Source organism: Protopterus annectens, chromosome 2.part2, assembly GCF_019279795.1.
Source record: "Protopterus annectens isolate FY-2018-M chromosome 2.part2, PAN1.0, whole genome shotgun sequence".
In the NCBI taxonomy this organism is placed as follows: Eukaryota; Metazoa; Chordata; order Ceratodontiformes; family Protopteridae; genus Protopterus; species Protopterus annectens.
In genome coordinates, this window is record NC_056730.1 from 362,695,969 (window position 1) to 362,719,722 (window position 23,754).

The following is a 23,754-nucleotide window of genomic DNA, read 5'->3' on the forward strand; positions in this document are numbered from 1 at the left end:
TTCGGCCGAAACCGAGAAACTCGGTTTGCTTAACCATGGTTTCGGCCGAAACCGCGGACCGCGAGTGTCGGTCTTTATCTTTGCGTTTTTTGGCAGATTGGGTAGTCGGAGGATCCGACGGCATAATGTACGCAAAGTCAGAACCGAAAAACTGTTCTGCAAACTCCGACCGACGCCTAAGCATTCGTCGGTTGAAAGAAGCACAGGCCGAACAGGCTGCTACGTCGTGGGCTGGGCCTAAACAAGGCAGACAATAAGAGTGGAAATCTTTATGAGGTATTTGTTTCCCACAGGTTAAACAATTATTAACTTTTTCTGACATCGGCTGAGGCAAGAAAGAGTCCCCAACGGGGTACTTAGCTTTAGAAGTCTTCGAAGTAGTATTCGGTAGAAGTAATCTCTGGATCCGACCGACCGGCACTTGCGAACAGCTTCTGCTTCGGGCACCACGCGGCAAGAAAGACTGAGGAAAATGGCGTCGGCTGATGCTTTTATACCCGAAGACCAACAGAGATGACGTCGGGTGAAGTGCGACATCAGCCGAAGCCAGACCCGGACTTTGGAATCCGGCCGACTGAAGGGCTGCCTGACGACAGGACAACCCAGTTGTTATGACTGCAGATGCATCCATGAAGGACATCCAACCATTTTCCTCTAGAAAGGGAAGTATAGACTGAACAATGACCATCCGGAATTTTGCTTGCTGATCAAATTTGTTCAGAAGGATGAGATCTAAAATTGGTCTCAAGTCCCCTGGCTTTTTTGGCACCAAAAAGAACCTTGAGTAAAATCCGAATCCTATCTGGCCTGGTGGGACTTCTTGGATGACACTGTTCTAGCAGCTTTTGAATTTCTAATCCTGCTTTATTCCTCTGATTGGATGGAACATCAGGGAATTTTCATTTTAATCTTGGAAAAAGAGTGAAGAGAATATGATAACCTCTGGCAATGATCCTCTGCACCCAGGTATCTGAAGTCATTTGCTGTGAGGGTCTTGAGTGCAGAGAAAATCCTCCCCCAATTGCTTCCAGAGGTAAGCAAGCAGGCCCCCTTTCTGGAGAGTTGGTAGGATTGTCCAGAGAAAGAATTTCTGGAACCCTAATTGTGTGGGCCACCTCTACTGCGGGGTCAGCATCTTCCATTAGACCTCCCCCTCTGCCCCAAGGGGAGCCACCACCAATTGTGTCCTGAAAAGGCCCTTGGGATTTTTTGAACCACATCTTCCTGCTCCTCTGATTCCTATAGTACGATCGTTGGGGAGCAGAAAAACATATGCCCACTGCAGATAGGGTCTTTTCCTCTTTCTCGCACCTGCCTAGCGTTTCTTTGACTTTGGGACTGAATAAGGAAGATCTATCAAAAGGCACACTGACAAAGGAAGACTTAAATGGCTCCGCAAACTCACACAAGTGCATCCAAGCATGACACCTTATGGCAACACCTGAACCTGCTGTCCTGGTTGTCCCTTTGGCTGCATACGCAATAAGTCTCATGGACGAGTTGGAAATAGACACCAGGGTGGATACCTGGGAGGTCACTTTATTCTGGACCTCCTCAAACACAGCTCCTGCTAGGATATCTGATAACTCCTTGATCAGATCCCTCTGGATCCTAACGAAATGTGCCATAAAATTCAAAGACCTTAAAGCGAAGGTCAATGAAGCATACACCCACTTTCTGAATCTGTCCATTGCCTTGGACTCTCTATTAGGGAGATAAACAGTGGAACTCTCTTCGGCTAGTTCCTTTTTGGTGGTCGCCACCACCACCACCATAGCATCTACCGCTAACCTCTTAGCCCAATGCTGGTGGTCCTCTGGAGCTGATAGTATTTTATCTTGTATCTGGGGAATTGGCTCAATGGAGTCAGGAGCCTTCCAAGCCTGCTGCACAATCAGTTTAACAAGATTGTCAGTGGGACGGATCACCCAAGAAGTAGATGGGCGAGTACCAAAAGCCTGCAAGTACATTGACTCCTCAGAGATAGGATCTTTGGGCTTCCACTTACCCCTCTGTTTCAGAATCTCTAAAATGTCTCCAAAGGAGACGTCTTACTGGGGTGACAGGGGGGAACCCTCCCAATCATCGAAGTCTGTGCCTTCTGTAACAGATTCCTCAGGGGAATCTAAGTGTTACCTCTTACAAGTCTTTTTTTCTGGGTGGTGGCTCCTCAATGGGAATGTCTGAGGAGGACTCGGAAGAAGATGGACCCTGTACAGGGGTATCTTGCAGTTTAGGTGCTTTGCTGTCTGGGTGTGGAGGTTAGTGGCAGCTCTGAGCAAGAGGAAGTCCTGGGATAAAACTCCAACACAGAAGGGGCCAGCTGAGAGCCTGCAGAGGTCAATGCCCTCTCCATTACCTGGAAGACAGACCCCCCCCCGAAGAGGAATGGGTGCCCAGAAATGAAAAGGGCAACATCAGAATGGAGGTCACACTCTGCTCTGAGAGACCCACCCCTGAAGCAGGCGCCAAGGTAGAGAAAAAAATAAGCAGTGCTGTAAAGAAAACAAAACAGTAGATATGAATGAAAATACTGCATAGTGTTGAAGTGGTGAATATGGAGTACATATTTGTTTTCCAACAAAGTGATGTAGAAATCATCACTTCAGTGAAGGAAAAAAAGAGTTATGTACTTACCATAACTTGGCATCTGTGTTATCCTATGTCACTATTCTTCACTCATGGGTCGTAGGATCAGACATCAGATCCAAGCAGGCAACTTATCAGACAGATCTTAGGCTCGAGCTCCTACCACTCCCATAATCCCTTGCTGCCTCTAACCCCTCAGATCGAGTTTGTCCTAGAGCTATAAAATAGCCAAGGTAGACTTTAACCACCAGACAGGACATCTCCATTTCCTCTAGGTCCCACAAGACAAGAGAAGGAGGGAGGGATAGTGATGAACAGTGATGCAGGATAACACAGAAGCCAAGTTATGGTAAGTGCATAACTCTTCATCTGATGTTATCCATGTCACTATTTCTCACTATTGGGTCAGAGTCCCCAGTTACCATAAAACTCTGGGTGGCCTCATGGAAGGACATGCCGAAGAACTGTGGAGTGAAAAGAAGCCCTGTTCCTGGTAATTATGCTGAGCTTATAATGAGTAACAAAAGTGTGAGGAGTACACCAAGTGGCCGCGACACAAATCTCATGCAAAAAATGACGGGCCAAATAGGCAGCTGACATAGCCACAGACCTAGAGGAATGAGCTCAGACTGGTCCTGGTAATGATAAATCTTTAGAAGAATAAACCATACAAATACATTTTGAAATCCAATGAGATACAGTAATCTTAGATAATGCCTGGCCCTGTCTGTTAACAGAAAAGGCCACAAACAGCTAGTCAGATTTGCGAAAGCTCTTTATCCTATCCAAGGAGAAACATAGCTGTCTATGTACATCAAGTGTGTGCAGTAAATATTCGCCTTTATTGGGGAAGTTGGGGAAGAAAACTCGCAATGGAATGGATTGATTCAAATTTGCCTCAGTGGCCACCTTGGGCATGAAGAAGGGGTTAGTCTGGAGAGCCACTCTTATGAAAAATTATGTATGGAGGCTTAACAGAAAGAGCCTGCAACTCAGAAACTCATCTTACTGACATTATAGGCAACAGAAAGGCAGTCTTCCATGATAGGAACTTCATATCACAAGTTGCGGCAGGCTCGAAGGGACATTGTGTAAGAGACTGCAGCACAAAGGAAAGGTCCCAAGGAGGAGAGAGATCTTTGATAGGAGGCCTAAGCAGGACGACACCTTTCAAAAAGGCCTTACGAAGGCGAGAAGAAAAAGTAGGTCCCTCACAAACAATGAAATTAGAAATGGCTGCCAACTGTAGCTTAATAGTGGAGAAACTAGCTCTGTCCTGAAAGAGAGAAGACAAGAATAATAAGATGTCTCGAATGGGAGCCAAAAAAAAGGATCCAGATTCTGCTGTTTGGCGCAAATAAAGAATCTTTTCCATTTATTGCCATAGACCTTTCTGGTGGAGACCTTCTGAGAGGCCAGAATAATGTCTCTGACAGGTGAAGTGGACAAACCACACAGTCAGATGAAAGAGTCTGAAGGTATGGGTCTGGAAAATGAGAGGGGTGAGAAATCAGATGCGGAAGTGGATCTGGTACCCAACGTTGGTACTTCAAATGAGACAGTAAGAAGGGAAACCACAGCTGCCAAGGCCAGAACAGGGCAATGAGGATCAAGGTAGCCTTGAGCCATCAAACTTGCTGAAGCACTCTGGGAATGAGAGGTATGGAGGACAGACATAAAGGAGACCTGGAGGTCAATTGTGAACTGTGCATCCCTGGAGGACTCCTCGATTGGGGTGATCAGGGAGAAATACTGGCTGCATTTGTGATTGTGAGGGGAAACAAACAGATTGCAGCTCGGATGACTCCAGTGAAGGAAAATCTCTCTCACCACTGAGGGATTCAGTGACCACCTATGAGGACTTAGGATAGCCTGTTGAGTCTGCCTGCTAGCACGCTGGACTCCCCGGGAATGTGTGTTGCAAGGAGAAAGTACCCAAAGGATATCGCCCATTCCCACACTCTCAGGGCCTCACAACAAAGCAGATAAGAATGAGTGCCTCCTTGTTTGCTGATGTACCACACAACTGCCATGTTGTCCTTGTGCACTCCAATGGTACCCAGAGGAAGGCAGTCCTGAAAGGCTTGCATCGTGAGAAGTACTGCTCTCATCTGCAGTACATTTATGTGCAGTTTTGTCTCTGCAGGAGACCACGTACCTTGGCCCATCTTTCCCTGATAATACCCCCCCCCCACTCCAAAAGGTAAGCATCCATGGTCACCATGGCACTGGGGGGAGGAAGAGAAAAGGGTCTGCCCGTGAGGAGATGGGGAGACTGAATCCACCAAAGGAGATGATGCCTGCACACTGGAGTGAGATGGACTGAAGCTGTCATCGGTTGAGACAGAGAAGAACAATGGACTGCTAGAGTCCACTGTAGAACACTCATATAAAACTTGGCTAACATCACGAGATAGATTGCCACTGCCATGGACTCTAAGGCCATTAGAATGAAACAGACATGACGATGAGACAGAACTAGGAGGCAGTGAACATGAGATCTGATTAGATGCACATGCCTGAGAGGTAAAGCTGCAATCTCTGACACAATGTCCAGCTGGATGTCGATAAACTCCAAATTTTAGGTTGGAATCAGATTCGACTTGGGTAAATTCACGGTAATTCCTATCTGGTCGAACAGGCGAAGAATGTACTGAGTAGCTGTGACCAGTCTATGCCTGGTGAGAGCTGTGAGGAGACAATTGTTGAGGTAAGGAAACATCTGGAATCCCTGCAGTCTCAGGTGAGCTGCTACCACTGCCATGTACTTGGGGAACACTCTGGGGGGGTAGCTGTGGTGAGATGAAAGGGCAGGGTCCTGAATTGGTAATGATCGGCTCCTACACGAAAGCAGAGATGTCTCCTGGTGCACATGTCTATTTTTATGTGATAGTATGCATCCTGGAGATCCACAGAGCACATGTAGTCATCCTTGTAGAAAAGAGGCATGATGGACTGAACAGTGACCATCCAGAACTTGGACTTCTTGATGGAGAGATTTAACTCGCTTAGGTCCAGAATTAGACATAGGTCCTCCATCGTCAACGGCACCAAAAAGAAGCAAGAGTAAGATCCAGATTATCATTGTCCTGGGGGACTTCTTGGATGGCTCGCTTCTGAAAAAGCTTGAACACCTCTTGCTGAGCTAGCTCCCTCTGATGGTGTGGTGCATCAGGGAGACATTTCCTGATTGTTGGGGGTGATTGAGAAAAGGGAATAAAACAGCTCCTGGAAATAATGTTTAGCACCCAATGTTTAGCGATCTCTTGTAATGGTTTCCCAGGCCAAAGGGTGCAGTGACAGATGACTCCCAACTGTCTCCAGGGCAGGACAGTCAGGCAGCACATCAAGAGTGTTGGAATGGCTTTTCAGAGTAGGGTTCCCTGGAGCCCTGATTTTGTGGATTCCCTCTGTCTCTGGGGCAGCATCTGCTATTGAACCCGCTCCCCTGACCTCTGGAAGAGGGTTTGTCCTGAGCATCTTGAAAGAAAGATTGTGACTTCTGGAACCATAATTTCCTAGTCCCTCACTGTGTCTTAGAAAAGGACTGCTGAGCAGTAGAAAACTTGATTCCCACAGCCAACAAGCTCTTACCTTCCTGCTCGCTGTGGTTAAGTGCCTCTTTGACTGATGGAACAAAGAGAGTTGATCCATCGAAGGGGGTGTTGGTAAAGGACGCTTTAAAGGACTTCGCAAATCTGCACAGGCTCAGCCAGGCAAAACGCCGGATAGCGATGCCTATGCTGGCCGCTCAGGAGGCACCTTCCGACGCACTGGAAATCAGTCTCATCGAGTAATTAGACAGGGATGCAAAAGTAGACAGCTTGGGGAACACAGTGCTCATGTCCTTGACAGGCAACAACTCAGAAAGGGAAGTGGTGAGTTCCTTGACCAAATCCTTCTGGAGGCAGGTGAAATGTGCCAAGTAATTAAATGCCCACAGCCTAAAGGTAGCTGAGGCTTTTCTGTGTCTGTCGATTGCCCAAGATTCTCGGTTGGGGGGATGAACAGAAGTACTCTGCTCTGCCAACTCCTTTTTAGTGGCAGCAGCTATCACTATCACATCGACTGGCACCCCTTTTGACCAGAACTGTCTGTCCGTGGGAGAGCTGAGGAACTTATCCACTCTTTTTGTCACTGGCTCCACAGTGTCTGGCTACCGATAAGCTCTACCAGTTCATCCGCAGAGGGGTGACCCAGGTGGTAGATGGTCCCCGTCCTGAACGCCTTCAGGAATACGGACTCCTTGGATGGGGATTGGGAAGACCATCTGCCCTTCAACTTAAGGATCTCCAGTATGTTGCTGAAGGAGACATCTTTGGGCAGAGATCTGGGGGACCCCGTCCCCTTTATTGAGGTCCATATCTTAGGTTCAAAGGTTCATAGATGTGTACTAGGCTAATGGCCCTGGAGTCTTTACAAGCCTAGCCCATAGGATTTACCCTGGCATCGTACCACCTGACCACAGTTCCCAGTGTCTCTGTCGAGTAAAGCCATTGGAGTGATCCCTGGGGTGAATTTTCTATTTCCCATCCACTCATCAAGATTTCTCTTGAAGAGGGCCAGTGAGGTGCTCTGCTTGACATGTATGGGAAGTCTATTCCATAGCATGGGCAGTCCCTGGGTTATGAACCTGTCCCTCCAGCATGTTCTGTTGATTGAGGTAATGAAGTTGAGGTCTCTGGAGTGTGTGGTGTGGAAGGATTGGGGTTTCTTTAGATGTAGCATTTCTAACAGAGCTGGGTCAGACATGGCTTTGTAAGTCAAGCAGAGATCACCTCTAAGGAGGCGATATGAGACAGAGAACAGTTGGGAGTTTTTTGAGTCTGTCCATATAGGACAAATGTTTAAGGCCTAGGATCCTCTTTGTGAGGTACTTTTGCGATCTCTCCAGTTGTTGCAGGTGTTTAGTGAGGTATAGGCCAAATGGGGCATTGTACTCAATGACTGGCCGAATGAGGGAAGAGTAGAGGGAGACAATGACCTCTTTCTTCCTGGATGTAAAACCCTTAGTAATGAGATGTGCTACAGAGAGGGACTTTCTGACCACAGTGGCAATGTGGTGGTCAAAAGAGAAGTTGCTGTCAACCTGTGTTCCCAGATCTCTTATAACGCCTATTGTGTTCAGTGGACTACCATCGATGTGGTAATTCATGGGAACTGGGTTTTTCCCAACGGGGATGATGATACATATTTTGGCATTGAGCATAAGGCCATGGTTCTGACACCAGTCGTTGGTCTCAGTGAAGCCTTTCTGTAAGATGTCAACATCACTTGGGGAGTTAATAATAGCTCCCAAATTTCAATCGTCTGTGAACTTTGTCAGCCAGAGTCCCTTTGTGTTGGCCTGGACTTCAGAGAAGTAGATATCAAACAGGAGAGGACCCAAGACCCTGTGGGACTCCACTTGTGACTGGTCGGCAGTCTGACTTGGAGTCAGCTACTTTCACACTATGGGTTCTACCTGTGAGCCAGTTTGCAACCCACCTAGTGATATAGGGGTTGATGCCTAGCTTAGTGAGTTTTTCTATGATTCCTGAGTGGGGAATGGTATCAAAGGCCTTGGCCAGATCAAGGTAGGCTGTAAGAACCACCTTGCCTGCATCTACAGCTCTGGTGATTGACTCAAAGAAGTCGACCAGGTTGAGCAGGTATGATCTACCATTCACAAAACTAAACTGTGTGGGATCCAGAATTTGGAGATTTCCTATATCCTTGTTTATTAGGTTCATGATGATGTGTTCCATAGCTTTGCATATCAGACTCGTCAGGCTAATGGGGTGATAGTTCCCAGGGGCTGTAGTCGCTCCTCCTTTGTGGAGAAAGATGGCTGTAGCAGTTTGCCATTTGGTAGGGACAAAGCCTGAGGTGAGGGTGTGATTGAACAGAGCACACAGGTGAGGTGCCAGTTCACTCTGTAGTTCATGTAGAACACAGCCAGGGATATTGTCAGGTCCCACAGAAGCTGTATTCTTGGCCTTGGACAGTTCTGTTTTAACCTGTGCCAACAGTGTAACTGGGTGCCTGGCAATCTACTGGTATTGTGACTGTTATTTTGGGGGAGAGGGGTAAAGTTGGCACTGAATCTGTCGGCCAGTATATTGGCAATATCTGCTCTGTATAAGAGGTACCACTGTGCAGTAGCTCAGAGCAAATCTGGGTACTGCCGTTGAGATTCTTTACATAACTATAGATGGACTTGTGGTTGCCTTTACTATCTGCTGCAATTCTGTTTTCATAGCTAGTTTTAGAGGATTTGATGAGGGATCTCAACTTTTTATTGAGGCTAATAAGCGTTTTTTTTCCCAGTCTTGGGACTTCACCTTATTCCGCATCAGTTTCCTCCTTCTGTTGTAGAGTTTGTTTATGGCAGGTGACCACCAGATTGGCTTCCTTTTTTTGGAGGAGAGCATCTTGGTTCTATTGGGTATGGCAAGATCCATGCATTTGTGTAGATGTTCGGACAGTGCATTGGTGTATGATTTGGCGGTCATGCAACTATTCTCCATTTGAATGGGTGCTGTGAAGTTAGCCATCTCTGTTTTTAGAAGCCCAAAGTTAGCTTTGGAGAAGTTTTTCATGGAGGTTACCTTTGCGGGGTCTGGGAGGGATGTGGATTTCCAAGGTGATTAGTTTGTGGTCGGATGTAACCAGGGAAGAGTTGACTATTGATGTAGAGCAATGGTCGCCCATGTTAGTATTGACCAGGTCCAGGTTGCTGCTACCTCTAGTGGGGGCAAGAACGAGCTGGTCAAGGGCAATAAAATTTGTGAATTCCAGGAAATGTTGGGCAAGTGTATTGGTACATGAGTAGTTTTCCCAGTTAATGGAGGGGTAGTTGAAGTCACCCAGTATGAGAGTGTTAGGTTGGACCCTAATACTCTCCAGGGTGCTTAGGAATGTGCAGTGTGAGGCTTGGGACATGGTTGGGGACCTATAGCAGGCTATGACCTGAAACACTGTCTTACTCAGTGTTAGCTGCACCTGAAATATCTCAGATGCGTTATGTTGGGCTACCAGTCTGGAGGTGTGTGCATTCTTTATGAATATGGAAACACCACCACCTTTGGAGCTTCGGTCCAAGTTCTGGGGCTGAAAGGTGTGGAATGAGTTATAGACTGGTAGTGCAGGGGTGCTTTCTACTGCCTTGAACCAGGTCTCTGTTACGACACAAATGACGATGTTCTCCATTTTACAGAGTACTTCAAGCTAGTGCAATTTAAGATTTAGACTTCTAGCGTTGAGCAGCATGACCCTCAGATTGCATTTGTTTGTAGCTGTTATGGTGGTAATTTGGTCTTTGGAACACCGCCTAAAAAAAGCACTATAGGGGTGGCAAGAGCCTTGGCCAGTATCCAGAAGCCCAGGGGTCATGGATGCAGGCCATCTTTGGCAAAGCAGTGAGGTTTGTCAATCATGTCATCCCAGACAGATACTGGATCCCCTTAGAATGACACCAGAAACTTAGCCAATTGTTGAAATCAATCATTTTCTACTGGTACTGTGGTATCATTCTGGGTTATGGTCGGATGCTGCTCAGGGCTACAGTCATACCCGCCTGGGCTAGATAATCCAAGAGCTCCTCCATGTCTCTTTTCATATAGTCCAGGGAGCTACGTTTCAGTTCATTCACACCCACATGTACAATGGCAGAGTCATATTTGTACCTGTGGTTGAGGCACCTGAGTGCATGCGTTATGGGGTGGATCCTGGCACCTAACAGGCAGATGACTGTTACTTTCTCCTTATTCAACCTAGTGAGTGGGACATCAGTATGCCTCACTATCGAGTTACCTATGACTAGTGTGTTGGGCATGCTGTTTTGCCTTAGGTGCTTTGGTTGAGTGGCACACTGTTTAGGAGAGTTATGTGTCTCGTGATTAGTGCTGTGTTGTGGTGGTCGAGTGCATTTCTGCCTTGGAGGTCTGTGCTGTTTGGATAGATTTTTAATGACAGCCTCCACAAAGGTGGGTGTGTGGTTTGTGTTTTTATGTGAAGGCAATGCTGATGTGTATTCTGGAGGGCTATGTGCTCCATGTGGGGTGGTGCAAGTGTTGACCTTCTCCTCTTGACCAGCTCTTCTGGTCTTGGCTGGAGAGTGTGTGGCTTCCAATTTGGATATATAAGTGCATCTCTCACAAGTCTGAGTGTTGGGAGGCAAGAGGAGAGGGTTGTCAGTGTACATGAGGCAGTTGCTACACTGCCTCAGGATGCCCAAGTTCACCAGGTTAATAGGAGAAAGCACAGGGAACTGACCTTTAGACATACCTGGCAGGGTGGGCATTAATAATAAGTACCGGAGCTGTTTCCTTGTAGAACGTTTAGTGCTGGTAGCACTTTTGTGTGCTACAATAACTGCTACAAGAAGTCTGGTAAAGTGCTAGACTAATAAGCTAGTAAAAGTGCAGGAAAGGAGAGAACTAGCAGATCTAAGGGAAAAATTAAAGAGCACACTTTGGCACTGCAAAGAGACTTACAAACACTCCTGGATACAGCAAATCTGTATCTGGACTAGACTAGTTACAGGAAAGGTGGGAAACAAGCACAAATATGGGCTTTTAAACCAGAAAGTTGAAAGACATGGAAAAACTGCCAAAAACGGCCAATAAACTACAATTTCTGGGCCAGAAACTACTCTTCTTGTGGTAGATAGGCTACCTAATGCTTACCACTCCCACTGATAAGCTAGAAGGCTTCCCTCCAACACAGAAAGGCTTGGGGGCTCAGAAGCTTACAAACAGTCCTAGATACAGCAAATCTGTATCTGGACTAGACTAGTTACAGGAAAGGCGGGAAAAGCGCAAACATGGGCTTTTAAATCAGAAAGTTGAAAGAGATGGAAAAACTGCTCAAACGGCCAATAAACTACAATTTCTGGGCAAGAAACCACTCCTCTTGTGGTAAATAGGCTACCTAGTGCTTACCACTCCCACTGATAAGCTAGAAGGCTTCCCTCCAACACAGAAAGCCGTGGGGGCTCAGAAGTTTACAAACAGTCCTGGATACAGCAAATCTGTATCTGGACAAGACTAGTTATAGGAAAGCTTAGAATTTTTTTTAAAGAAAAGCAGATAAAACAACACTAAAACAATTCAAGTGCAATGCAAGCTAGCACACTTGCATGTGTAGCAGTATTAAAGCAAATACAGTTTAAATAAATGCAATTTATTCAAAATGTGTTCTGAACTGAATTCAATTATTGTTTCATTCAACTCTGAACAGTCAAAAAGTGCCAAAAAATATACTTATCAGCTGAGAAGTGCACTCTGAACAGTTAAAAAGTGCCAAAAATATACTTATCAGCTGAGAAACGCACTCTATCAGAACACAGGGAGATTGTAGCAAAGTTTTTTTTTTTTTTTTTAGTAAAGTGGAAAGGGCGAAAGGAGGAGCAGAAGATAATTCAAGGTTAAGAAACAAAGTGGGTTGGCCTTCTCAAATGTTATCTCTGTATTAGGTAGAATGACCTAATTACACTAGACTGGGAGGAGTGTCCCAGATCAAATTTACAGTAGCGGCGGGCAACTGCAAAGCCAAAAAGTATAAGAACAAGATACCAATAGGGAGGGAGGGAGTGAAGGAAACTACATCACAGTTCAGAGTTTTGCTCAGTGCCCCTCCTCTGATTAGCTCTGTGTGAAATGGCAGAAACACTCACAAGGTAACTTCTTAAGTAACAGAAGGTCGAAACCTGAAACAACTTTAAAAAAAAGCTCAAAAGAACCAATGAGGTGCTTACTCCACGCCATAGTTCAGGTAACCCCAATCAACCAATGACCATAAACACTACACTCTCACTGAAATGTAAAATGGCTTCTGCTAAACTAATATGGCCTAGAAAATGTGCTCAGAAACACAGCCTCTGCAAGCAAACAAGTAGGCCCAGAAATATAATCCTGAATATGGACAATGCTACAGCTACTACCTACACTAGTTACGCAGAAAAGAGTATAGGAAGGTTTATCACAGCAAAAAACAGCAGTGAGCCTTTAAATGAAGGTTTTTAAACAGATAAAGGAGCAAGGAGACTCTAGAGAATGCTTTTAACTGCAAACAAATCAGTTATATAATACACTACTTGGCAGGAAATTAGAACAAACTAACAGATGTTTAACAAATGGAGAAAATTTCCAGTTAATACTTTACACATAGTGAAACTAGCTGGAAAAGATTTACAAACAGCGTGACACTAAAATCCTTATTTATCAGGCACTGTGAGGCAGACAATTATAGTACAACCGTGCAGATAAGTTTAGAGCTATAAAATACAGTAAAAAGTATGCGGCAGACAATAAAAGTGCTATAAACACCTTAGAATAAGGAATAACTAGTAAAAATAAGCAAAAAGCAGATACTTAATGTTATATATCACAGATCAGAGTTTTGCTCAGTGCCCCTCCTCCAATTAGCTCTGTGTGAAATGGCAGAAACACTCACAAGGTAACTTCTTAAGTAACAGGCAGTCTCTTCGGTGATAGACTCCATGGGGGTTTCTAGGTGCCTCCTCTTGCACAATCTCTTCTGAGGCACTTTCTTCAATGGGGACTCAAGGGAGGACTCAGAAGAGTGGGGAACCCCAAGTGGGGTAACTCCCGCCTGAAGGCTGGTTCAGGAGGGCTGACTAGGAGCAGGATGAGGAAGGTCCACTCTAGGGAGCTGGAAAGGTCACTGGATAGCAGGGGAGGCAGCTCTGGCAGAGGATAAGGTCCTTTCCTACTACCTGGAAGACTGAAGGGCTAGATAATGCCCCCTCCCAGCAGGCAGGGCCACCTGAGAAGAGGAAACACAGCATGCCAGCACCTCAAGACCCCCTGATAATACCGGCTCCAAGCTGTCAAGAGCCAAAGCACTGAGAGGCAGAGACTGGTCCAAAAAAATGGGACCGCAAGCCTTCCCCAAGGACTCTGGAGCAATTGGTCAGAACCGGGACCCTGTCTGCTCTGGGGGAGGAAGAGTAGAACTGGTCAGGGACTCAGATGGGGTAGAGTCAAAATGGGCTCTATGCATCCCCATCACCACCTCAGTGCGCCCCTGGGCCTGGAAGTCCAAAACCACCTGCGTCAGACGAGGAGAAAACAGTGCAGAAGCAGGATAAGGACCCATGGCCAGATGGGCAGAGTATGCAAGAAGCCCCAACTCAATCTGAGCTTTAAGGAAGGACCTCATCATCTTGTCCATGTCGGAGGGATGCAAGCTCCTGGAAGACCTAGAAGAGGGAGAAGACCTAGCTGGGGATGCATGCCTGGACCCTGAGAGACTCCTGTGCCTCTTAGAAGATTGGCTTCTGTGCCTGTGAGCTGCAAAGGGCTGCCCCATGGCAGAACCCGAAGGAGAGTCTTCAATTACAATGGTGGGATCTGACCTAGATCTGAGAACAATTGAGAATCTGAATGTTTGGAACCCAAATATCTCAGATCCGAGGAGGTTGGATCCATGGTAGACCTGGTCTTGATCAGATCCGAAGGTCTAATCCAGAGGCTGTGGATCAGGGAGTAGACTCCCGTGACCTTGGATCCAAAGGCATCAAAGCAGAAACCTTGGACACGGGGGTAGATTTGCGAGACTTAGGATTCAAGGCCATTGGATCTGACAGAGCTGAGGCTGGAGTCAGACCCAAGCAGCTACGATCTGACAGCCTGGACTTCTTCAGAAACAGGACCCTGGAACAGAGGGAGAGCCTTGCTCTTGTGGCCAGAGGGGCCTGGCTTGACAGGAGACTGGACCAACAGACTACCCTGGACCAAACCCTTCAACAACACCTTATTTCGATGCTTGACCAAGGACCTGTGGTTGAATGCAGCACAAATGTCGCATTCAACCTCCAGGTGATCAGTGCCCAAACAACAGTGGCACTCATTGTGCGAGTCAGACATGGACATCTTCCGACTGTACATGGAGCACCTCTTGAAACCTGCTGGCTTGTCAGACATAACAGACAAACTGACTGCCAAAGCCGACACACACACACACACACACACACACACACACACACACACACACACACACACACACACACACACACACACACACACACACACACACTCACACACACTCACACACACACACGCTCTCTAATATAAAAAAATTGGCTGTATCATGAACTGTCAAGTTGCACACACCAGGAAAATGCATGTACCTAATTTGTGTGAATCTATCACATCACAAATCGTGGATTCTCCAGAACAGTCACTGCCATGGGGCCTGCAGGTGGGGGCGGGGTTTGGGTGTAGGTAAAAAAATCATAGCTTCCCCTGCACATGATGGATCTGAACTCAAACTGTGATTAAAAGAACTTGACTCAACAAAACCCACTCAACTTTAACGTGTGTGTGTGTGTGTGTGTGCGTGTACATGTAAATCACAGCACATGATCCAAGCAACCAGAGATGTGCACTCACACCCACACATACCCTGAACAGCATTTTTTTGCATGGGGGTAAACAGCATGCACCCACCACAAAAACTCCTGCAACCTTATAAATGCCAAGTCTGGGATAATACAACAGTAAAGAAAGGATATACTTCCCAACCCCACTGCTGCATGGTCACACACACACACACACACACACACACACACACACACACACACACACAGACACACACAAGCAACACCAAACTGCTTTGACGAGTTTCATTTGAGCAATATTGCCTTTGATAAATTAAGTAGGACTTGATAAAGAGATGTACTGACCACTTTATTGGATGCCGTATATGCATATACTTATAAAAACACACACACACACACACACACACATATATATATATATATATATATATATATATATATATATGTATATATATTTAGAGAGAGAGTTATAGATATATGTTCTTACAAATTATCAGAAACTAAAGTATCAAAGCAAAAATGCAAAACAAGAATTTCACAAATATCTAAAATGCAAACACTACTATGCCTACCTGTTTTTCTTTTTCTTTTTTGCAGTGGACGTACCTCCCCTGCATCCCATTCACCCCTTATTTACACACACTAACTTCATGGTTGTGTAACACTAGAGAAGGGAGCTAGTTCCTAAACTATTGCACATCAGTCTCTGGTGATCACTGACAAACTAATGACAGTCCTTCTACCTAAACCCCCTACAATCCATTCTACTTAGCACACCAGTAACATGCAGCAACCTCTACAATACTGAGTAAAACTATCAAGTGACATCTATAGGTATTATTTTTAGATCAAAATGATTTTGGTCATACTGATTTAAGATTGAAAGACATATATATATGTATATATATATATATATATATATATATATATATATATATATATATGGGTCTACTTTCATAGACCGAACGTACGAATCACCGACACACATTTTCCCCACCCCAAACAACCGACAACACACCACACCGACAACTCAACATACCGAACACCAAAACACCGACACAAAAAACGCCAAATACACATTGCACACAACAACATATCCACTAACCTTAACCTAAACCCTAACCCTAACGTCCGACACTACCGCACACTTACCCAACCCGCACCTAACCCTAACTCACTTAACACACCCCTAAACCCCAACACCGTCACTATCGCACACTCACCCTACCTGCACCCTAACCCTAACTCACTTAACACACCCTAAAACATTCAGCCCATCACTATCGCACACTCACTCCACCCGCATTCTAACCCTAACACACTTAACACTACCCTACACAGCTCTACGTCACTTCCACACACTTACCTCACCGGAACCCTTAGTCCGACACCACCGCACACTCACATTTTCCACACACTATCCTAAAATCCCTCAGTATCGTACACTTACCTGTCCGCTCCCCAAGACTACATCTGTCACTTTCGCACACTTACCGTATCGCGCTCACACGCTGCCGTTGTCGGTCTCACAGCCGTCGGGATATTGCGTTTTCGGTAACCTACCTGTTCGGTCGTTCCGTCTCGGTCTTCCGGGTGTCGGTATAGTGGCGCTTCGGTCTATGAAAGTAGACCCATATATATATATATATATATATATATATATATATATATATATATATATATATACATGCACATATATACAAACACACATACACATACACATATGTATTTGTTATACTGTGTGTGATCCTAAACTATCACCAGAACAAGTAGATGGAAGACTGATTTAACACCTCGTTGAAAGGATAACATCTGAAGAGTGCAGCACCTTCTCCATGTATTACAATGCAGTGTCACAGCTGGAATGTGAATCTGGTGTTATGGCTAGGCTTGTATAGGCCCTTGGGCTGATAGCCTAGTACCAACCTATGAACCTATGAACCTATGAATGTTTCAGGTCAGAAAAAGTATTAACAGTATACCACTCTTCTATCTTCTGTGAACAAGGGTAAATATTTATCCTGCTGATCCAATGACACTGCTCCTAAGGGCTACCTTGTTAAAAATGTCTGACGCAGTCATCTAAGATGATTTTACTTGCACCTTAAATAAAGCCAGCTCACGCAAACAACTTTATGGCACACCAGGTGATGCTCCAGAAAAGAATGCTGTACATTTATGGAAAAAAGGACCTCATAATATTTTCAAAAGGTGAAGGGTGAATCATATCTGTAAATAAATATGTTGAAAGAAATAATATACTGGCAAGATTACTCCAAGAATTCCTTAAAAATACTACTTTGATGGGATTACAAAGCAGGTAAGTTAGAAAGGCTGCACAGTTCTGCAGTTCTGACAATTTAGATTTGACAGCAGATTAAAATCAACTTCAAACGATTAGTGAACAGAGAACTCCCTTTCAAATTCTTACTTTATATATATATGAAGTTTGGGTACATTTTCGCAGCTGAACTGAAACTAAAGAATCCATTGCCAAATTAGTTTGCTTAGCAGAGACAGATGCACTAAAAGGTCTAATGAGAGGCATTCAACATACTTGCTGGATTACCATTCCTTGACTATTTTCTGTGAGTAATGAAGACCTGAGACCTGATATATATATATTCTTATGATGGAAAGACAAAACGTTAAGAGGTAAAGTTCTGAAGCAATCACATCTACATATGAGAGCAAGCATATATTTTGATACTGATATAACAGACCCGAACATCTGACATCCATGTGTCATTTTGGAGAGCTGTACATTTGCTTCCATACATGCTTCAATGCAGATGACTTATTAAATTCCCACTGCAAATGTGTAACCTGAATGTACCTCCTAGCCTCCAAAATGCAGCAGTCAAGCAGTGAATATAACCACTCACACACACCCTTAAAAAAGGAGAGAGACTTTGCACTTAACAGGCCATCTATGACTCAAGATGTCAGATGAATCAGAGGTCACGGACAGAACCACTGGCCTTGTTATGATGGACCAACTTTAGCTGAAATTTACAAAACCATCATAGGCGGATTTTTCTGTTTATTGTGAAAAATACATGTTTTTTTCATTCTGAGATACTATATTGTCTGAGTCGCTACACTATACAACTCTCAAATCTTGAATGAAGTTAAAACCAGAAATGAAATCTACCAACCATGGTTACAAAGAACAGAAAAGAAACAATCACGTTTTGCTTACCTCATTTTGGACAATACTCAAAAATATTTAAGGAGCGTCATTACCTGCTTATCAAATTTGAATTGTCTGCTTCTACAATGAAGGATTAGAATGTGATCACTCGGGAATCACTTCCCAAAAACACAACAGATCAAAACACATAAGCAAATCTGCTGCAATGGAACAAACTGAAAATACTTTATATACCACAGCCCCTGAACTCATAGATATCATTTCTGTGGTCACATGTCATTAGGGGAAGAAGGAAAGTACAGTTGTGTACACTTACCATAAATGTAGATTTTCGAGTGTATTCACTGTTGCAGTCATCACACTTGGGGTTATTTGTTTGCAGGTAGCTCTCAGTCGGCCCGAATACCAGAGTCTTGGAATTTCTGTGTCGGATGCTGTCGCTTCTTCCATGACATCAGGTCATCAGGGGTATAAAACAGGCAGCCAATGCCATTACATCAGTTTTTCTTGCCCCAGATGTGAGGAGCCCCCCAATAGGAAGCTAGTATATGGTGTGGAACACCACCAGTAAAAAGTAAATACCCCTGCCATAAAAAATGGCCATATAGCGGATAGGTAGAAAGGACAGAGAAAAACAGGGGGCTGATAGGTAGAAAGGATAGAGAAAAACAGGGGGCTGGAGGGAGGGAAACCAGGACTGCAACAGTGAATACACTCGAACATCTACATTTATGGGAGTGTACACAACTGTACTATGTTCTTTGTGTTTCACTGTTGCAGTCATCACACTTGGGTTGATTCCCAAAGCTGAGGAAGGGTGGAGGCATTCAAGAGGAGTTAGGGCTGGCTAGCAGGCCTTGTAAGACTGCTGTAGCAAATCCAGCTCTGGATTTAGAAAAAATAGGTAAGTGGTAATGCTTGGTGAAAGTGTGTACAGAACTCCAGGTTGCAGCTTCCAGAATGTCCATGGTAGGGTCTCCCCTGAGAAATGCTGTAGAGGTGGAACTAGCCCTAGTAGAATGTGTTCTGATCCCCTGTGGGATAGATTTTCCATGGTGCTTCTAGCAGAAATTGATGCAGTGTGCTATCCATTTGGAAATGGCTTGCTTTGAAATGGCCTTGCACTCTGCTCCTGTAGCAAAGCTGACTAGCAGTTGGTCAGATTTTCTGAAAGGTTTAGTCCTGTCAAGTTAGAATCTGAGCTGTCTTTGCACATCCAATGAGTGCAGGATCCTCTCTCCTTTATTTTGAGCATTAGGGAAGAAGGTTGACAAATAGATGGCTTGGTTTAGAGCCACACTGGAGACCACCTTAGGCATAAATGACGGGTTAGTCCTGAGGGAAACCCTGTCAGCATGGAAAATAATAAAGGGTTCCACAGCCATTAGTGCCTGTAACTCAAGACACTCTTCTAGCTGAGGTTATGGCTAAAAGCAAGGCTGTTTTCCAAGAAAGGAATTTTAACTCTGCTGAAGCTGCAGATTCAAAAGGAGGGAGCGTGAACTTTTCCAGTACAAAGTTAAGGTCCCAGGCAGGGATGGGTGCTCTCCTATGGGGCCTTAAGTTGTTAGCCCCTCTCAGAAACTGTTTGATGAGAGGGTGAGAGAATAGAGGTGGAGCAATATTATAACGAACTGAGATGGCAGAGGCATGAATCTTAATGGAGAAGAAGGATAGGCCTCTGTGGAGTAGCTCTGCTAGGTAATCAAGGATTTGAGGTAAGGAGGACACAGCTGTATCCTTTCCTTGAGACTGACTCCAAGAGCAATATCCTTTCCACTTTTCAGCATAGGATTTTCTAGTACTAGACCTTCTGGCCTCAAGAATGATGTCCAGCACTTGCTTGATGAGGGTTGTTGGTGGAGTATTCAAGGGAAAAGCCAGGCTGCAAGGTTTAGGGTTTGCAGCTGTGGATGCAAAATCTGTCCCTCCTGCTGAGACAGCAGGGAAGGTGTCTGATAAAGGTGCCAGGGTGGCACTGTTGTCAGACTGCATAAGAGTGGGTACCAGTGCTGGCGTGGCCAATCTGGGGCAATAAGACTTGCCCTTCTTGGGCTGTCCTGTCTGATCCTGAGTAGTACCTTTGAGAGGAGGGGCAGAGGGGGAATGGCATAAATTGAGAGGTTTTCCCATTTGAAGGATAAGGCATCCACCTTCCAGGTCCTGCTGTGAGGGTTCCTGGTGCAAAATTTGCTCAACTGGTGGCTCTAGGGGGAAACAAAGAGGTCCACCTCCGGTGTCCCCCACCTCTGGATTAGAAGGTTGAAGGTGTTGGGCTCCAATTTCCACTTGTGTGGGTCCAGGAGATTTCTGCTTAAGTCATTTGCCAGTGAATTCTGTTTGCCTGGCAGGAACTGAGCTTGCAGATGCACTTGGTTGCTCAAGGCTGTGTTCCACAGGGCCACGGCTAACCTGCAGAGTGGGTAAGAATGGGTTCCCCCCTGCTTGTTTATGCACCACATAACTGTGGTGTTGTCTGATTTTATCAGCAGCTGTCCTGGAAGGATGATGAGTTTGAAGGCTGTCAGAGCATACTGTACAGCTAACATCTCTTTTTGACTGATGTGCAGGAGAATTTGTCCTGGGCTCCACTTTCCTTGAATGCATTTGCCTGCCATGTGAGCCCCCCATGCATAGTCTGATGCATCTGTAGTCAGGGTTTGGGCGACGAGGGGTTGAGTGAAAGGCAGTCCCTTGTTGTGGTTGCATGCTTCTGCCCACCAAAGGAACTCTGCCCTTAGGCAAGGAATAATCGGAATGACTATTTCTAGGTCCTGAGAATGTTGGCACCAAAGACTTTTTAAGTACCATTAAAGTTTCCTCATATGCAGTCTTGCATATGGAATTAGCAGAATGCATGAGGCCATGAACCCTAGGGCTTGCAGTATTTTCCTTGCAGATAGCTGGGTTTTGGTGGCCATGTGTCTGAAGTAGGTGTTCGAATAGATCTGTTTTTCTGGAGTGAGAAAGGCCATCTGGGAAGTTGTGTTCAAGCTTGCTCCCAGGAATACAATTTTTTGACTGGGCACCAGTTGTGATTTCTTTTCGTTGATGGTGTACCCCAGTGAAGATAGGAGTCTTTTTACAAATGCCAGGTGTTGAAGTAGTAATTCCTGACTGTCTGCCTGAATCAGGCAGTCGTCCAAGTATGGGAAAATTTGGATATTTCTCTGCCTGCAGTATGCAATGGCTGGAGCCAGGCACTTTGTGAATACTCTGGGTGCAGTAGATAAGCCAAAGAGAAGTGCAGAGAACTGATAGTGCATAGAGCCTGCCCTGAAGTGGAGATATCTCCTGCAAGACTCCCTTATGGGGATGTGCAGATAGGCTTCTTTTAAGTCTAGGGTGACTAGCCAGGCATCCTTGGCTAGCACAGGGAGAAGCTGTTGTAGGGTTAGCATTTTGAATTTTCGGGCCACCAGAAAGATGTTGAAAATTGATAGATCCAGGATTGGGCGCCAAAAGCCCTCTTTTCTGGGTACCAGGAACAGTCTGGAGTAGAAACCCTGTCCTCTTTGTTCTACTGGAACAGGTTGGATGGCCCTGATATTGAGCAGGGAATGTACTTGCTTTTGAGCCTCTGCCCACTGGTTTGGAGGAAGGTCTGGAAACCTGCTTGCGGTTGGCAGGGAATGGAAGTAGAATCTTTACCCCTGGGATACAATGTTTAGAACCCATCGGTCCCGAGTAATGGCCATCCAGTTTTTGACATGAAGGGCAAGTTTTCCTCCTAGGGCCGCAAGTAGATGGGCAGGGCTGGGAAGGATATTGTGAACTTTTACCATAAGGGGGTGGCTTGCCACTCCCTGTTTTTGAGGTGGGAGCACTCCATTGTTTAGATCTCTGTATACCCTGAAACTGTAGTCTTGGTGGTCTGGTTTCCCTGGGTTTGGACTGAGAAGGCCTGGAAGGGGCTGGAAAGGACCAGTTTTTTTGTAGGCTAATGCCTACCGAATTTAGGTGGCTGCACTTGTAAGAATTCTTTAACAGTTTGCATAGAGCTAGCTTTTTCTTCCATCTTTTTAAGAACCTCTTCTGCTTTGGTGCCAAGCAAATGATCCTGATTTAAAGGAGCGTCTAGTAATTTTGATTTGACATGGTCTGGCAAGGTTTGTTCATTCATCCAAGCATGCCTTCTCAGTACAGATCCAGTGACTGCAGCCCTGCAAGATGCATCTAAGGCATCAAATCCACACTGCAAAGTATACTTACTAACTTGGTTTGCAGAATGCATTTGTTGTTGTTGTGTCTTTCGGCTTTTCCCGGTTAGGGGTCACCACAGCGGAACTCAGGTCTGCTAATGATTGGCAGTAGATTTTTACGTGCCGACTTGCCGGGCCTGATGCACCACCTTCAACGAAGGAATGTCCATTCACGCTTGTCACCACACAGAAGACGCTCTAACTGAGAATCGAACAGGGCAACATCTTACTGTGAGGTGACAACGCTACCGCAGCACCACCACCACAGTGTGGTTTGCAGAATGCATTAACTCTTGTAAATCTTTATTTTCTGCACAGTCTGGAAGTAACACCATTTTTTAATTTGTACTATAATATGTTACTGGTACTTCAGAATGCATTAACTCTTGTAAATCTTTATTTTCTGCACAGTCTGGAAGTAACACCATTTTTTGTTTAATTTGTTCCATAATATGTTGCTGGTACTTCAACATATGACACTGGCAATTCAAAGCCCTGATGGCAAGAGTTGCAGTGGTATATACCTTCTTACCCCATCTGTCTAAAGCTCTGGAATCCCTGTCTGAAGGAGCAGGGTTTTTGGCTGTAGTAGCCTTAATATCTTTAGGCCCCTGGAAAATGGTCTCTGGATCCGCAGTAGGATTCTTAAACAGAAATTTGTGAGAATCAGGTACTCTGCAGTACCGGTCAGGTTTTCTAGGGGCCGGTGGTAAAGTGTCTGGAGTAAGACTGGATTCCATAAAGACATCATCTACAACATCCAGGACAGGGGGTATAACTAGGGGCTTGTGCTGAGGCAACTGTAAAAAATTCACTGAGTCTCTTTTTGGACTGAGGATAGTCCTGGCATTCCCAGCAGAAATGCTCTCTTAAAGTATGCAAGATTTCACCAAAAGAAAAATCCTCTGGAGGGAAGGCAGAGGGAATGGATTCCTCTGAATCTGAATTCTCAAAGGTAGATAAGGGTATGTCCTGGTAATCAGAAGTGTCAATGTCATTGGACTCCTGGTCTGTAGAATCAGAAAGAAACTCAATTCTTGGTCTCTTAGCAGGGGAAGGCTGGCTTCCCCTAATTAGGGTGATAAGGTCTTCAGCCATATTAAGCATTTGTTTTTGAGGCATGGGTACCTGAGCATGTGCTTTGGTCATCGGTTTTCTAGGCGAAGTGCGTACTCTGGGCCTGAGAAACTCGGTAGTTTTAGCTAAAAATGAACTTGTTGGTTTAATGCGAATATCGGTAGGTCGGAATACACCTTCAGAAGCTGGTGCCTGCACAGCGGCTCTGGACCCATCCAAGGTAGAGACATCTGCAGGTTCCATAGTCGAAGAAGCATCTCGCGACATAGTGGACTCCGAATGGGTCTCAGCAGAGGCCTGCAAATCTGTAGAAGCGGGCATCAGAGGTTGCAAAGGCACCTCACTAAGTACCGGCAGACTGGCGATTAGCTTAACGGAAGCGTCGT

At 45.3% G+C, this 23,754-nt stretch overlaps 1 protein-coding gene across 1 annotated transcript in view; it reads right to left on the bottom strand.

Annotated features, from left to right (window-relative positions):
* SMAP1 (small ArfGAP 1) overlaps window positions 1-23,754 on the bottom strand; it is a 3,101,511-nt gene that overhangs the window by 88,827 nt on the left and 2,988,930 nt on the right. The window lies entirely within an intron of this gene.